We start from the raw sequence: 16,636 nt of genomic DNA, 5'->3' as shown, positions 1-16,636 counted from the left end.
GCAGCAAGTGAAAAACAGCACGTCAAGTCATGTAAAGGGTGTGATATGTATGCGGCCGGCGGTTCAATTCCTGACAGCGGATGCCCGACAACGGAGGAAATCCCGATCGTCCTAAAGGTAAGTATTTACTAACCTAACCCCCTAACCCTCCTTAGGGGTGCCTAACCCTAACCCCCCCTCTAAGTGCCTAAACCTAACCCCCCCTTCCCAGCTGCCTAAACCTAAGTCCCCCAGGGGGGGTGCCTAACCCTAACCTTCCCTCCCCCTAGCCTAACCCTAACCTCCCGGGGGGGCGTGCCTAACCCCCCGGGAGGTTAGGGTTAGGCTAGGGGGAGGGAAGGTTAGTCCCCCCCGGGAGCCCTAAACCTAACCCTCCCCCCAGCGGCAGTCCGCTGCGGCACCTGGCATCCGCTCGATCGACGTCGGATAAATTACAGGCATCTACATTTAGACGCCTGTCATTCGTCCCTAATCGGAATAAAGCAGTCTGGAAGACGCCGGTCGGCATTTAGACCGTCGGGTTCCCGACTACATCCCCATGTAAAGTACGCCAGGCTTTACACTGACTGTGCGTGGCGTTTTAAATTTTCACCCTACAAAAGCCGCTGCTTCGTAAATAAAGCTTTTAGTGTCTGTCGGACTAAAGTTATATTGTTGTGCTGTTCCTAGCATTGTGATCAGGAGTTTCTGCGCGCCTTATTTCCTTATTTAATGAATTTAGGGTGGGGGAGGCGCCAATTCTCTTTCTGGCACAGGGCACCAAAATGTCTAGTTACGGCTCTGCTACGGAGAAAAAGTCCACACAGGCACGGGTTACCAGATAGACCGATGCACGCTGAGCACATTAGATGCCAATGTGCACCTGCCCGATGACAGTGTGAGTGTGACCGCCACGGCAACTAATTTAAGACAGTCCCATGAAGAAGGAGGTGCAGAGACTAACAGAGAATGAAAATAAGAGATGAAGACTGAGGGGAGACGGGAAGGAGAGTGACAGTAGGGAAGCAGCATGACAGAGAAGGGGAACAGAGAGAGGTGGGCATATAGACACGGTAGCGTGAGAGAAAAAATGAGGAATAGAAATAAACAAATGAAAGAAAAAAAAAGGATCAAGGAGAGTCAGATAAGGAGAAACTTTTTTCGGGGGTATGAGGTTTGGCCCTACCTCCTTTTGAAAAAAAAATAGAAAGCAGAAGAGATATGGTAAGAACTTACCTTTGTTATCTTTCTATGAAGTCCATAGTGTCCACAGGATACCTTGGGATAGGCGATGATGGGAGTCATCAGGCACCACACAGTTAAATCTGTCCTCCCAGGATGCACCGGGCCTCTCTCCTATACCCTCAGGCCAAGGCACCTCAGTTATGTAATTAGCCATAGGCCGGAGGAGGAGAAAAAGAGAGAGAAAAAAGTCTGGAACACACAAGAATCACATTCTCACAGAAAAGGAGATGGAAAACCAGTGACCGGAGCGAAGCCCATCTGAAGGCAGGGTGGAAGTCCCGTGGACCCTATGGACTTCGTAGAAAGAGAGATAACAAAGGTAAGTTCTTACCATATCTCTAATTTTCTACTTCAGGGTCCATAGGCTCCACAGGGATGTCCCAAAGCAGTCTCTTTAAGGGTGGGGGCACTCCTGTGCAGAAAGGAGAATCCGCCGCCCAAAGGAAGCATCCTGAGAGGCAAAGGTATCAAAAGCATAATACCTCACAAAAGGTATGGACAGAAGACCACGTGGTCGCCTTACAAAGCTGAACAGCCGAGGCGCCACTGCAAACTGCCCACAAAGGACCCACAGACCGAGTAGAATGAGCAGTAACAGAAGGCGGTACTTGAAGGCCCTCATGAGTGTAAGCCTCAGAGATCGTCATGCAGATCCACCTAGCCAAAGTTTGTTTATTGGCTGGCCATCCCTTCTTGTGGAATCCATAGCGCACAAATAAGGAGTCTGACTTGTGCAGGGAGCTGGTACGGTCCACATAAATCCTGAGGGCACGTACCACATCCAATGAGGTCTCACCTACCAAGAGGTCTAGAGAGTTAAAGGCCGGTACTATAATTTTCTCATTAATGTGGAAACTAGACACCACCTTAGGAAGGAACCCAGGACGAGTCCGAAGCACTGCCCTGTCCTGGTGAAAAATCAAAAACGGAGGGCGACAAGAGAGAGCCCCCAAGTCTGACATCCTTCTGGCAGAAGCATTAGCCAGAAGAAAAACAAACAGTCTTAGCTGTAAGCCATTTGAAATCCACTGAGCCCAGGGGTTCAAATTAAGGACCTTAGAGAGCCCTCAAGACCACAGCCAAATCCCAAGGAGCCACCTGTGGAACAAAGGGAGGCTGAATGCGGACACCTTGCATAAAAGTGCAGATATCAGGGAGAGGAGCAATCCTTCGCTGTAACCACATTGACAGAGCAGAGACATGCACCTTCAGTGAGGCCAGGCGGAGACCAAGATCCAACCCCGCCTGCGGGAAAGCCAAAACTCTGGATATCTGAAACACTTGGGGGTCGTAACCTCTAGGATGACACCAATCAAAGTAAGTATGCACACTCTGTGGTAAATCCTGGCAGAGGCTAGCCTTCGTGCTCTGAGCATAGTGTTAACCACAGAGCCGGAAAACCCCTTAGACCTTAGGAGGGGTTTCTCAAGAGCCACGCCGTCAAAGACAGACAACCCAGGCAAGGACCTGGAGACAACAGGTCCGGTCGATGAGGCAAAAGCAACGGAGTGTCGATGGAGAGACTCTGAAGATCTGAGTACCAGTGTCATCTGGGCCACGCTGGAGCCACCAGCAGGATCGTGCCTCCTTCTTGTTTGAACTTCTGAAGCACTCGAGGAAGAAGGGAGAATTAAGAAAACAGATACGCAAACTGGAAGGTCCTCTTGACTGACAGAGTGTCTACTAGGAGTGCCGCGGCTTCTCTTGATCTGGTCCTGTACACTGGCAGCTTGTGATTGGGCAGGGAGGCTACCTCTGGAAGGCCCCACTTGTCCACTAGGAGCTGAAACACTTCTTGGTGAAGAGACCATTCCCCTGGATGCACGTCGTGATGGCTGAGGAAGTCCGCTTCCCAATTGAGTACTCCTGGTATGAACACTGCCGATATGGCTGAGAGATTGTCTTCCGCCCAAGTCAGAATACGTGACACCTCTGTCGTTGCTGCCTGACTTAGAGTGCCTCCTTGACGGTTGATGTAAGCCATCATCGTGTCGTTGTCTCACTGAACGTGCACAGGCTTTTCTTGCAGAATTAGTCTGGTCTGTTGCAAGGCCCTGAAGACTGCCCGAAGTTCCAATATGTTTATCGATAGGGCAGACTCCTCCACTGTCCACCTTCCCTGAAAGAAGTGTGGACCTGTCACTGCGCCCCAACCCCGGAGACAGGCTTCAGTCGTCGGGAGGAGCCAGTGTGGAGTCCAAAAGGGGCGCCTCTTGGTGAGGTGACCCATCTGAAGCCACCAAGTCAGAGACAGACGCACCTCCAGAGAGAGCACCATTATTTGTGTCTTTATCCGACGTGGAGATCCGTCCCAACTGGAGAGGATTAATTTCTGCAGAGGCCGGGAATGAAACTGGGAATATTCCATCATGTCGAACGTCGATACCATGGAGCCCGTTAACTGCATTGCTGAGTGAATAGACACTCGGCAACTGTGTAGGCACTTGCGTACCCGCGTCTGCAAAATGGAGATCTAGATCCTTTGCTATTGAGAATCCAGTAGTACCCCGAGATGGAGCATCCTCTGGGAAGGAGTCAGAGAGGACTTCTTCCAGTTGATCAGCCAGCCGTGAGTCTGCAGCGCAGAGATTGTAAGATGAAGATGGTGTTGAAGTAACTCTGGAGACACCGCTAGCAGCAGAAGGTCGTCCAGGTAGGGTAACAGGCGGACCCCCTTCAGCCGCAGATGGGCTGCCATAACCGCCATAATTTTTGTAAACACCGAGGTGCAGTAGAGACCAAACGGCAGGGCCTGAAACTGGAAATGTTGTTGTAGTACAGCAAACTTCAGAAAACGCTGGTGACCCGAAGCAATCGGAATATGTAGGTATGCACCCTGAATATTCAGAGATACCATAAAATCTCCAGGTTCCATAGCCAGTATAACTGACCGTAGGGTTTCCATCTTGAACCGAGGCACCCTGAGGAATTTGTTCAGGGACTTGAGGTTGAGGATAGGCCTATATGAACCGTTTGGTTTTTGAACCAGAAAAAGTTTGGAATAATAACCCGTTCCCCTCTGAGGTAACGGAATAGGCACTATGGTTTGACTGGAGTCCTGTGCTGAAAAACTGATAGGGAGGCCTCCAGCGGAAAGAGAGGACGTACCCGTGAGAGACCACTTCCCTTACCCAAGTGTCCGTGGTGGTCTGACACCAGCACTGGGCGAACTGGAGGAGTCGACCTCCCACCCTGGGATCCTCCAAGGGGAGGCCCATCCTGTCAGGCTGAGGGCATATCATCAGACTTGGCAGCCGGACATCTTGTACTCCAAGATTGTTTCTTGGGCTTGATAGCCTTTTTGGTGCCTGACGGCCTAGGGAAGGACTGTTCCTTAGGTTTTCCCTGAGGGCGATAGGTTAGAAAAGACGAGGTACCAGACCCTGTGGGAGCTGGGGCCGAGGGGAGACAAGCAGTTTTGGCAGCTGCCAAAGTGTCCACAATTTTATCCAAATCCGGACCACACAAAACTTGCCCATTGTAAGGTTAACACTCCAGCCCTTTTTTAGAGAACCATAGAGAGCGACGCACTGAAATAGCCGCAGCTGAAATCCTGGATGTTAAGAGGTTAATGTCTAAAGCAGCCTCATTAATATAAGTAGGTGAATCCCTGAGATTGCCTACCAGCTCACTGGTAGCATCCAAGGGAAACAACGCCTCCAGAGAATCTGCCCAACGTTCCATGGCTCTGGCCACCCAGCAGATGGCCATAGCCGGCCTGGAAGCCCCTCCTGAAAGGGAATAAATGGACTTTAAGCATACTTCCACTTTCCTGTCTGTAACATCTTTCAAAGAGAACATGGACTGCATGGGCAAAGTCGCACTCTTAGCCAGGCGTGTCACATGGGAATCCACTTGAGGAGGAGTCTCCCATTTAGAGAAATAATCCTCTGCAAAGGGATAAGCAGAAGCCAGACGTCTTTGAGGCTGGAAACGCTTCCCTGGAAATTTCCAAGCCTCTTCCAAATTATCCACTAGTTGATCAGAGAAAAATGGCAGCGGTACCCTTAACGTCCTTAAAAAAGGCATTTTTGGACTTAGTTGCTGGAGGTTCCTCATCCTCAATGACCATGGCCCCATGTACCGCCCGTATTAGGCTGGGGACGTATATTTTTGACTTAGACTCTGCACCTCGATGGGGAGGGGGTTCAGAGTCAGACAAGTTATGAAGCTCACTGTCGTCCGACGTCATGTCATCATCATCATAATAGGTAGATTGAGATGAAAGTAGCGGTCTCTTGGCAGGCCGAAGCGGTGATTCCCCCTGTAAAATCTCTGTCAGGTTTAGTACCGTTGTAGACAGAGAGTTTACCCAATTAGGCTCCGGAGAAACCTGGGGGGGTGCTGTCTGCTGAGGGAGGCGCTGTGCCCCCATCATTTGCCAGGGAACCCCTGTATGGGAGATGGGACCACTGCCTGCTACGTGAACCACAACTGGGGAAACGCAGGGAAAGCCGCCAAACGTCCTGCAATGGCCTGAGCAAAACAAGCCCAGGGAGGTTCCTGAGCAGAGTTAGCGACAGCAGGTGGACCTGAGAGGGCATAACATGTATATAAGCCCCCAGTAGCCACATCCCTTTCCCCTATTCCTGCCTTACATTTGGAGCAGGAAAGCAGGATAGGGACATTTTGCACAGACTCCTCACTCCCAGACATAGTAAGGAGAGTGTGGACGCTGTATGTGACCACCACACAGAAAACAATGGCAACTGTGAGGTACTTTCCCACCCTGACAGCACTGGTACCATGAGGGCTGGATAGAAGAACAATAGGGAAAGAAAAATGGCTAACAGTAGTGAAAGGAAAGTACAGTCAGACAGCGCTAGCATAAGTCACACACAATGCAGAAGAAATCTACCTGCACTAATGGCCAGACCGCAGTGGAAAGGCGCTGTGTGCAGCGGGGTAGGAGCCGGCTGTTAGACAGGGAAGGCATCCTCCCCTGGCCTGCAATTAACCCCTGGGACGCTGGAGCATTTCCGCAAAACTCCAGCCCCGACGCCCCTGGTGGTCTAGTGGAAGCGCAGGACTCAGTGCCTGGCTCCACGTGCGGCCATCCCCAGGGAGCCCCCAACCCTGGGGAGAATGGACTGTGTATCAGCGGGCCTCCACCACGGGCGCCTGCTGCTTACCTGACTTCCCCGTCGCGTCCGGCCACAGTCCAGGGATCCTCCGGGGTTCCTGCTAGCTAAGACCCCGGAAGCCCGCTGACCAGCGTCTCTGTGCCGGCAGGGTGATGGAGCGGCAGCACGGACGCCTGATGGACTGTCCGTGCTGTCCGCCCAGAAGAAAAAAGATCTTTGGGGGCTGGAACACCTAGGAAACGGAGGTGCCTTGGCCTGGGGGCGGGTTATAGGAGAGGGGCCCGGTGCATACTGGGAGGACAGATTTAACTGTGTGGTACCCGATGACTCCCATCATCGCCTATACCCCAAGGTATTCTGTGGATCCCTATGGACTCTGCTGTAGAAAAGTATTTGCAGTACTGCAGAGCCGAACAGGGTGACACTGTGAGCCTCTCAGCCAGGGACAAATCCAGGGGGGCGCGATCAGTGTATTCGCCCTCCCACCTCTGCATGGGCAGAGGAGACTGACGCTGTCCAGAGGCAGCAGCCTCCCTAGCCCTACTACAGCCCAGCACACAGCAGCGTGTGGTGGACTGATGAGGCTGCTGATAGGTAAGAGGGAAGGGGGGGGCAGCGGCAGACCCTGAAACAAGCACAGGCAATTAGTACCCGCTCCCCCCCCCCCCTCCGGCACCCCTGCACAGCTCTATATTCCAGTTTGGCCTCAGTAGTTTACATCATCTTCCGTTGGCGTTAGCAGCTTTGAGCATATGGAGGCTTAAGGTTGGTACACACCCGGCCGACATATTGGCTGCCGACCTACCTAGCAATTGGTAAGTGCATTTATACTTACCAATCATTTGGTCATAGTGTCTGCGGTGACATCACAACTGGATGGGCATTTAAATTGCCCACCCAGTTGAGATGTAAGTCATCGGCGGATCCCTGCAGCAAGTGGTGGTCAGCGGGTTGCCCATACACACATGCAGACGTGCCAATATATTTGAAAGATACTGTATTTCAGCATCAGCTGTGCTGCATGGCAGGTGCGATATGTCTGTGAATGATATCGTTCACAAACATATCGTCTGACCAGTGATGCACTACATATATATCGCCTGTTCAATGGAATGGGCGATATATCTGCCAGTGGGATGTAGTTGTGATCCCGGTGTTTGGGATGCTAGAATCCCAACATCAGTGAGAATCCTGGAACCAGCATCATGACCACTGACATCCTGACGGTACGTTTTGGGGTTAGGCATTAGGGGGAGGGTTAGGTTGCGAGGAAGAGGGGCGGTTAGATTTAGGCTGGGGGGGGAGGGGTTAGGTTTCGGCTGCATGGGGGGGGCAGGGTTAGTCTACTTACCGGTAGGTGTCAGCACTGTAACCCAGTTGGGATGCCAATATAGGGATTCTGAGCGTCAGCGTCCTGTACCCGACCCCTGAGAGTGAGCACCCAGCACAACGAGCTGGGGAGAGATCTTCAAATCTCTCTCCGGCCGGCGACAAAAACTATAACTCGCAGGGACAACGGTTACCACAATTGCTGTCCCTGCAAGTTTCTCTTGGTACATAGAGGGGATATATACGCGCAATATGGAACCTTAATGAACGTGGCAGTTCTGCAATTATTAATACATAAACTGCAATACAATGAGCCAACTGCATTAAACTTGCCAGAGTTAAAAGTGGTGGCAACTCAGCTAGAAGCCCGCCTGTGAACCCATGATATCCATTCCAGTCAGGATTCAGAAGACATAGCACTGAAACAGCCCTGGTATGTGTGCTTAATGATCTGATGGCAAGAGACAGAGGTGACTGTTCAACCTTAATCCTTCTGAATCTCTCTGCAGCATTTAATAATGTGTGGACCATGGGGTTGTAATTGAGCACCTGAAAAATTTCTGTGGACTGGATGGCAGTCCTTAGCTGGTTTAAATTATTTCTCACTGGCAGGTCACAGAGAGTTTCTTCTGGAGTAAACTCTTCATCACCAGTGCCACTTCCATGCGGTGTCCCACAGGGTTCTATACTATCTCCCATGCTAGTTGCAGTATATATGCTACCACTACCGTGTTTCCCCGATAATAAAACACTGTCTTATTTTTTTGGGGGGTCAAAAATACTCCATAGGGCTTATTTTAATTAACATTGACAGCAATTTCAATAAACAGGTAAGTGTGAACAAAAAAAATCTACCTTTATTCAAAAATGGTCATGTCATCTTCTTCAACAACATCATCACCGAATTCTGGCCTGGATTTCTTGCACCTCCATTTCCTGCAGAAGAAGTGGACCCAATCTTCTCTACTCTCCTCCGCGACGCTGCTGTAAATGACGCTGCCACGCACGCCAGCTGCCGCGCGCTCACTGTGAGAGCGAGACGCTGCAGCTGTGATCGGATGCCGCTGTTAAATCTTTAACAGCGGCATACATTTCATGTGGGGGGCGGAGCTGGGGGCATTTTAGTGTAGAGCAGGGACCGGACAAAATGGGGATTTTGTTAGGGCTTATTTTCGGGGAAGGGCTTATTTTGGACCATTTTTCAAAAGTAAGGGTAGGGCTTATTTTCGGGGTAGGTCTTATTATCGGGGAAACACGGTAGGTGAAATAATCAGATGTCAAAGCCTGGTCTACCACTGCTATACAGATGATACACAACTGTACCTGTCCTTTGCTCCAGGTACTGAGAACCCGATACCAACCCTAAATGGCTGTCTAGCTGAGCTCCAGGAGTGGATGAGTACCAGCTGGCTGGGACTGATCACTGGTAAAACAGAGGTCCTGATGAAAAGACAAGCCAGCAGCATAGCCAACCAAAAGGACTTAAGCTTGAGGGTCCAGAACTACAAAACACTGAACATGTGCAGTATCTTGGTGTTTGTCCTAGATAGCGGTAGTCAGAATCAAGCACTTAGAGCCTGATTCAGACCCGGTCGCAAGCGCTGAGCGCTCGCAACTGGGTCGATGGTGGCCCAGAGCGCCGTCGTGCGCATGCGCGAGACCCGGATAGCGACGGGCAATCAGTCGCTCCGGGTCTCGCACCAAAGGAGGCGTGCTGTCGATGTTGAGTGACAGCACGCCCCCTTTGGTGGGCGGCCTGTGGGGGTGACTGCCCAGACGGAGGCGTTCCCATGAGAACGCCTACTGTTTGGGGGCAGCCCCACTGACATCACAAGTGATGTCAGTGGGAGAGCTTCCGGCTCTGTTTGAGCCGAAAGCTCTCTGGGGCTTGCGGCCACGAGACCCTACCACAAGGGTCTCGTCGCAAGCCCGATGGTCGCCATGGTCTTGACCATCGCGACCATCTTCCTGGCCGCTCGCAGTAGCTGTGGGTGGCAATGCGAGCGGCCAGGAGGCCGCTCCATTAAAAAATTAAAAAGGACACCCTGATTCAGAACAAGCGCTCTGTCAGAGCGTCCGGCTCTGAATCAGGGCCTTAATTCCCTCAGAAGATCTGCATACAGTCATACATGTATTTATATTATCACGCCTAGACTACTGCAAAGTCCTCTACCTTGGCCTTCCAGCAAAAGAATTGCACCGCTTGCAGATGGTATAAAATGCAGCTGCCAGGCTATTAACCAACCAGCCTCATTTCAGCCACATAACACACACTCTCTATTCCCTCACTGGCTGCCTGTCTGATGGCGAATCGTTTTCAAGATTGTCTTACTGACTTACAAAGCCCTACATGACCAGGGCCCAAGGTACTTGAAGCAGCTTCTGATCCCTTACTATGCCACTCGATTACTGCGATTCGTTGACGAAGGACTATTAACAGTACCTAGAGTCTCCGGGAATTCATTTGGGAGTCGAGCTTTCAGTTTTGTATCTCCAAATATATGGAACTCGTTTCCCCACACATTTCGAGAAGCCTCCACTCTAGAGTCTTTCAAAAATAGACTCAAGACTTTCCTGTTCACCCAATCAGTTCACTAATGTTCCTTGTTAAGCTTGTTTTGTATTTTGTGCTGTAAAGGCAAATGTACAGCACTTTGAGTCCTATTAGGAGAAAAGTGCTATAGAAATAACATTATTATTACATGAAAAAATGGAATAGCTATTGCCCACACGGCACGATGAATTAGCTGCAGGGTATATCCGTGACGTTTCTCGGTATATAATTTTAAAATGCTGTTAATAGATTGTAAGCTTGCGAGCAGGGCCTTCCTACCTATATATCTGTCTATTACCCAGTTTTGTTCTATTAATGTTTACAATTGTAAAGTGCAACGGAATATGCTGCGCTATATAAGAAACTGTTAATAAATAGATAAAAGAAAGATGAGGCTAGTATACAAAAAAAACATGGCCGCCGTCTAATAAAAAGAAAACAGGGGGCGTGTTTATTGCAGAACATAAATATTGTGCTACCCAGTTGTTATTATACAGCATGCATGAGGAGTACAGACACTTATAGCCGCTGCTTTGTGATTTATAACAAACCCATTGTCTCACTCTGCACTTCCTCATATTTACTGCTCGTAACTCCCCGGTGTGGGCGTGTGTGAGCCCCATCGCCCCCAGTCACGTATGCAGCAGCTGTCCTTCATACACACAGGCACAGGGCATGCACTGCAGGAGCAACGTACACTGCGCTAACATGTTACATATATGCCATCCCCGGCATTAAGCAACGTCCGATTACCGTGCGCATCCTCCGTACGTGGGGGATAGGTACTGGAGACACAGCGGCGCCGGTGTTGGCCCAAGGACCGGAATATCTCGCTCCCTTCAGCGGTGATTACGGACAGGAGGGGAGGGAGCGGGCCGGTGGCATTCCATGCTGTAGCCAATGGGATCGTAGCGTTTAGCGGCCATCGCTTGTGGATCAACCAATCCGCACATCAGGAGGGCCGGGCTGAGCACAGCTGAGGCCTACCTGGGTTCGGAGGCAGATCGGGCGGCGGAAGTGGAACCGGAGATCGGGGTACCGGATTTAGTCGGCGAGCAACATCCTCGGAGAGGGAAACAATAAGAAACCCTCAGGTAATTACTGACACACGGCGCTGTGTGTGGTGGGGGTGTTAGTACATTACAGCGCCCGTCCTCCATGGAGCTCTCCTCTCCCTGGTCTGGCTGGCGATGTGGCCCTTTCCTGAGGCCCCTGTGCGGGTACGCGCCTGGGTACAATTGCAGAGAAAGCGCAGAAACCTTTCTGATCTCAATTGCAACTGTGTTTCTATTACATACATATAACATTGTCTAGGCCAGAGCCGAACCCTCTGCTCAGACTCTCAGCTGACAGTGTTAAAGGGCCATTGAACATACAATGCATTAGGTTCCGGAAAGATCTTTATCCCGATATGTAAAAAATCCGATGCCATGGCCAATTGTAAGCTATTGGACTTGTTATATTTGCAGTACATTTTCATGCATGGTATATGACTGCTGTGTCCTTATCGCTGTATTTATATTAATGAGTGTTAGTTAATGTGGTAGAGGGAGGTGAATAAATGTAAATGTGAAAAACAACCATGTAATAATGCAGTGCCAGTTCATTCATTTATTTATATATATATATGTGTGTGTGTTGAAAAAAGGACATATAGCACAGTGTTGTATATTGTCGCCAGGCCACTACTATACCATCCTATGGGGCATATGTATCAAAGCTTGATGTGAGATATATATATATATATATATATATATATATATATATTCAACAACCAATCGGCTTCTAACTTACATTTTGCAGCTGTGTAAACTATCATTTCTTAAACACAGCTGCAAAATGTAAGTTAGAAGCTGATTGGTTGGTGATATAACTCACAATTTTATCTCACATCAAGCTTTGATACATGTGCTCCTAATTTCTGCACTATTGCTCAGATTACAATGTTAATCATATTCCCTTTTCAGTATGACATCGGGTCAACAAAAAGGTATTTCAAATGACACCTTGTTTTAATTTAGCATTGTCTCACCATATTGAGACCTCTCTGTTTGTTTGCTTTTCAGCTGTCAAAAAGGTGAAATGAACATTATAAAACCTGAAGGTTCCAGGCAGTCCATGGAGTAAATAGCACTGTGCAGATGACCTTAGATATAACGATATGTCCAGATGGATGCATTAAAAATTCCATAGGAGTTTTTTCTTACTACATGTCCAGGAGTGTGGCAAAATAAATCTTGATTCTTATAGGTTCTATTTGTTTTTATTTTTAGAATGCAGTTCTAGTGAATGGTGGGACATGTAAGGAGTGTATCTGAATTAACAGGCTCTGAAAAGAAAAGTCTATCTGTATGAGAGCCCAACTTACAGCAAAGTTGTGAAAACCAGTATTTAATTCTTCACTGCCAAGGTAAATACAGCACAAATTACAGTTGAATTTTGTATCATTATTTTTCATTTTTGGAAGTGCTATTTGTGAAAATAGTAAAGCTAGGTACAGTACAGATGTGTCCTCCATACTGTTGCTCAAGTCGCTCCAAATAGCCCCTCTTGGCGCCAGGTCCTGGGTGACTTGGCTGTGTGAAGCGTCTTCCTCACTCAAAATGTGCATCTTATTCACAAAAATAAAACGACCGGTCAAGTCCCCAAACTGCATTGCTAGCTTGCACTGATCAATTTGATGTGCATCATTTGCATAACTGTGTGCGACTGAGTTCTGATCTGTGTAAGAAGGGCTTCGATGCGAGCGTGCGCATGTTTTTCTCATGCCAAGTTCCATTGTGCTTCATATGCGGCTTTGTACATGTTTAACCACTTAACTGACGTGGACGCATGGGATGCAAAAGCAGCCATCTGTGCTTCAGCTGACACGGTGCGACCGTATTGCCTCTCTGTTATTTTGAAGAGGAAATCTGTTTTACACATGTGCACAACGGATCTCCTATGACTACCCGGACTCTACTGCTGACTCGGCAATTTCTGACCGGTTTTGCCGGAAAAAATTGTCAGTTAAGTAGTTAAAATGAATTCCTGTGTAGTAAAGTGCAGCTCAGCATCTCGAGTACTTTGTGAGTTTCGCTCTGTCTGAAATGCGGGTATTTAAAATAAAATATGGTATGCTAGTCCTCTAGGGCATATAGACACTAGTTGTATGAGGACACCTGTGCACATTACTCACAGTCCATTATTTGCTGAGAGTTATAACAATCTTGATAACATCCTATTTCTAGTGTACACCCTACTGAATTATCTGTTCCTATCTGAACTATTTGTCCTAAAGATCATCAAAGGTGACATTTTTAATTGAACTTTGTCGGATAGATCATTTATGCACTAAGAAATGTGTACAAAAAATGCTGATTGGTACTGACAAATGTCATACGGCAGGCCAGATCAGATAGGCAGATCCAACAGGTTTTTAAACAATAATTAGCCCAGGGTGCTGTGTATACACTTCAACAATCAGACCTTAAATCTGCACATTTACCTTGAACATTGTCAAGTATCACTCCTGCATTTTCAGATGTGCGTGTAGCCCCAAACAGTGATTATTTGACCTGTTACACAACTGATGCATATGTTAGGTTGCTATTATGAAAATAAAATAGCTCCTCACAGCAGTCTCCCACTTCAGTGCCTTCTACCCAGTTTGGACCCTGCACCGAAAGTGGACTGCCACCCGCTTAACGTCTGTTCATCCACATACTCTTGTGATGCAGTAAGGTTCTCAAATTCATCTGATTAAGTAACACAAAATTTCATATTAGTGAATAATGTGTGTAACACAGAAAATACTCAAGAAGTCCTACATGGGGCGGAACTTGCACCTGCAGAGAACCGGGAGTAAACACAATATGAGCAGGAAACTGATAAATGGAGAAATGTAACTTGTCAAGAAAGCTAAAAGAGTGGTTTGTGTGTATGGATATGTGTGTGTGGAAACACCCTTATAAAAAGGAAATGAGTAAGGAAATATTAATCTAGTGTCTACACATATATGGGAGTGAGGGAAAACATTTTAGGTTATGTCACCAGTATGGTGGCCATCTTGGGTGCAACTATAACTTTTTTAATTAGGAAGGTAGTCATATGACCTATCAATCGGATGCAGAGTTCTATAAGAAAAACAATGGTGTTCTTTGTTTTTAATGTATCTTTATTCATTCTCAAGTTGCCATTGTCATTAATGTCACTACCTGCAAAAGAATACTCAGTTAAAACTTGAACGAAGAATTGTTTTTCTTATGAAATTCTGCATCTGATATGGCACATGACTACCTTCCTGATTAAAAAAAATTAGAGTTGCATCCAGGATGGCCAATTTTAAGATGGTCGCCATACTGGTGACATACCCTAAAAGTTTTCCCCCACTCCCATATCATATGTATAGATACTGGATTCATATTTCCTCATTTCGTTTCCATATATCCAACAAAAAGAGGACTGGCACTCAATGCACCCTGGTTGATGAATCTGTGGGTGCCTTCAGTAGGAATTAGAATAAATAGCAAAGAAACTAATATATATATATATATATATATATATATATATATATATATAACCAGTCAAAATTTTGGACACACCTTCTCATTCAATGTTTTTTGTTTATTTAAATTATTTTCAGCATGGTAGATTAATACTGAAGACATCAAAACTATGAAAGACCACATATGTAATTATGTTGTAAACAAAAAAGTGTTAAACAAATCAAAATATGTTTTTTTTTTTTTTATATTTTAGATCCCTCAAAGTAGCCCCCTTTTGCTTGGGTGACAGCTTTGCATACTCTTGGCATTCATTCAATCAGCTGCATGAGGTAGTCTCCTGGAATGGTTTTTTTAACAGTCTTGAAGGAGTTCCCAGAGGTGCTGTGCACTTGTTGGCTGCTTTTCCTTCACTCTGCCGTCCAACTCATCCCAAACCAGCTCAATTGGGTTTAGGTCGGGTGATTGTGGAGGCCAGGTCATTTGACACAGCACTCCATCACTTTACTTCTTGGTCAAGTAGCCCTTACATAGCCTGGAGTTGTGTTTGGGGTCATTATCTTGTTAAAAAACAAATGATGACCCCAGTAAGCGCAAACCAGATGGGATGGCATGGCGCTGCAGAATGCTGTGGTAGCCATGCTGGTTAAGTGTGCCTTGAATTTTGAATAAATCACCAGCAAAATACCCCCACACCATCACACCTCCCTCCTCCATGCTTCACAGTGGGAACCACACATGCAGAAACCAACCGCTCACCCTCTGTGCATCTCGCAAAGACACGGCGGTTGGAACCAAAAATCTAAAATTTGGACTCATCAGACCAAAGTACAGATTTCCACTGGTGTAATGTCCATTCCTTGTGTTTCTTGGCACAAACAATTTCTCTTTTTGTTGTTCATCCTCAGTAGTGGCTTCTTCGCTGCAATACAACCATGCAGGCCTGATTCACGCAGTCTCCTCTGAAGAGTTGATTTTGAGAATTGTCTGCTACTTGAACTCTGTGAAGACTTTATGTGGTCTCTAATCTGAGGTGCTGTTATGTAGCGGTTTCTGAGGCTGGTAACTAATGAATTTATCCTCTGCAGCAGAGGTAACTCTTGGTCTTCCTTTCCTGGGGCGGTCCTCATGAGACCCAGTTTCATCATAGTTTGATGGTTTTTGCAACTGCACTTGAGGATACATTCAAAGTTCTTGAAATTTTTCGTATTGACTGACATTCATGTCTTAAAATAATGATGGACTGTCGTTTCTCAATTACTGAGTTGAGTGGTTGGTGCCATAATATAGACTACAACAATAGTCAAGTAGTGGTGTCCACTGTGTACTAACTCTACCTCTGCACAATACAACTGATGGTCTCAAACACATTAAGAAGGCAAGTAATTCCATACATTGACTTTTGACAAGGCACACCTGTTAATTCAACACCATTCCAGGAGACTACCTCATGAAGCTGATTAAGAGAATGCCAAGAGTGTGCATAACTGTCATCAAAGCAAAAGGGTGCTACTTTGAGGAATCTAAAATATAAAACATACTTTGATTTGTTTAACACTTTTTTTTATTTACAACATAATTCCATATGTGTTCTTGCATAGTTTTGATGTCTTCAGTACTAATCTACTATGTTGAAAATAATTTAAATAAACAAAAACCATTGAATGAGAAGGTGTGTCCAAACTTTTGACTGGTAATAAATATATATATATATATATCTCAAAGAAACTGCGGCACTCCAAGTGCCGCAGTGTCTTTGCTATTTATTCTAATTCCTACTGAAGGCACCCACCGATTCATCAACCAGGGAGCATTGAGTGCCAGTCCTCTTTTTGTTGCGTGTACATGTATGTGATATAGAATATATATATCTCCATATGGGAACAAACAGTGGCACTAGGAGATTTTTCCAGGTCCCGATCACGTGCCTTCGGATTCCGTCTTGTTTGGGACCCGGAAGT

General features: G+C 47.0%; 2 protein-coding genes across 2 annotated transcripts in view; one reads left to right on the top strand and one right to left on the bottom strand.

Moving 5' to 3' along the window:
• Positions 1–11,082, bottom strand: part of MPND (MPN domain containing) — a 149,738-nt gene extending 138,656 nt beyond the window's left edge. Inside the window, exon 1 of the mRNA XM_088444085.1 lies at positions 10,945–11,082. The gene's annotated coding sequence lies outside the window, so the exon portion shown is untranslated. The remainder of the gene's footprint in view (positions 1–10,944) is intronic.
• Positions 11,083–11,306: 224 nt separating this feature from the next.
• The window catches only part of LOC148508745 (lysine-specific demethylase 4B-like), a 187,639-nt gene continuing 182,309 nt past the window's right edge, over positions 11,307–16,636 (top strand). The window contains exons 1-2 of the mRNA XM_088444080.1: positions 11,307–11,411; positions 12,465–12,601. The gene's annotated coding sequence lies outside the window, so the exon portion shown is untranslated. The remainder of the gene's footprint in view (positions 11,412–12,464; positions 12,602–16,636) is intronic.

Source organism: Taudactylus pleione, unplaced genomic scaffold (assembly GCF_031769625.1).
Source record: "Taudactylus pleione unplaced genomic scaffold, aTauple2 ptg000347l, whole genome shotgun sequence".
NCBI classification, from domain to species: Eukaryota; Metazoa; Chordata; class Amphibia; order Anura; family Myobatrachidae; genus Taudactylus; species Taudactylus pleione.
Note: the sequence above shows the minus strand (reverse complement) of the source record. Positions and strands in the feature narration are given on the sequence as shown.